Genomic DNA, 1,089 nt, shown 5'->3' on the forward strand with positions numbered 1-1,089 from the left:
ATATATACACTTGCAAATGGACGCGTAGCGTTCGATAATATAATAATACAAATGATATATGAGCATATGCATGTATATATACATATATGTACATACCTACATTTACATGTATATATAGATGCATATCCGGGTACAGGACGTCAAAGAACGTTGACAAAAAAGGAACGGGAACATAAACAAAGCACAAAAAACGAACTTTTTTTACGGACAACACAATGAACACAGGAAAACAGACAAGCTACGTATGGAACTTTTCCTTCATCAGCTGCCTCTATTCTAAACTAGGCGTTTCGAAGATGAGGCAGAACGCACTCTTAGAATAGCTCTTCCCGTGAAGTGGATTAACCTGCTGAGCAGAGGATTCCGAAGTAGCAAACAAAAACCAAGACAGGAAAGATTGAACGATGAAAACAACGTTTAGGACCGTTAAGCCGAACGAGATGAGATACTGAACGCTGTGATGTGACGAACTTGAGCGGAGAGATATAGCAGTTCGTCTTGCCTTTATGTTGGCCGAAGGGAGAAAGGAAGAGGTGACCACAGGTCACATGTGATCAACGAGGTGTGGTAGAGAGAGGAAAAGGGAAGAAGTTGAACAAAGGTGAGCGACGAGAAACAGGGAGGAAGAGTAAGAGAGAGATATAGCAGTGAAGAGGAGAAGCAAGGACAACAGAAGGAAGAAGAACGAGAGGGGGAGAGAGGTAAGAACAAAGATAGATAGATAGATAGATAGATAGATAGATAGATAGATAGATAGATAGATAGATAGATAGGTAGAAAGATAGAGTGCGCGTCAGGAATATATAAAGTTAAAATTTACTTGCAAATGGACGCGTAGCGTTTGATAATATAATAATACAAATCATATATGAGCATAAGCATGTATGCATACATATATGTACATACCTACATTTACATCTATATATAGATGCATATTCGGGGACAGGACGTCAAAAAACGTGGACAAAAAAGGAATGGGAACATAAACAAAGTACAAAAAAACGGACTTTTTTTACGGACAACAGAATGAACACATCAGAAAACACACACACACACACACACACACACACACACACACACACACACACA

The sequence above is a fragment of the Octopus bimaculoides genome, chromosome 1 (assembly GCF_001194135.2).
Source record: "Octopus bimaculoides isolate UCB-OBI-ISO-001 chromosome 1, ASM119413v2, whole genome shotgun sequence".
In the NCBI taxonomy this organism is placed as follows: Eukaryota; Metazoa; Mollusca; class Cephalopoda; order Octopoda; family Octopodidae; genus Octopus; species Octopus bimaculoides.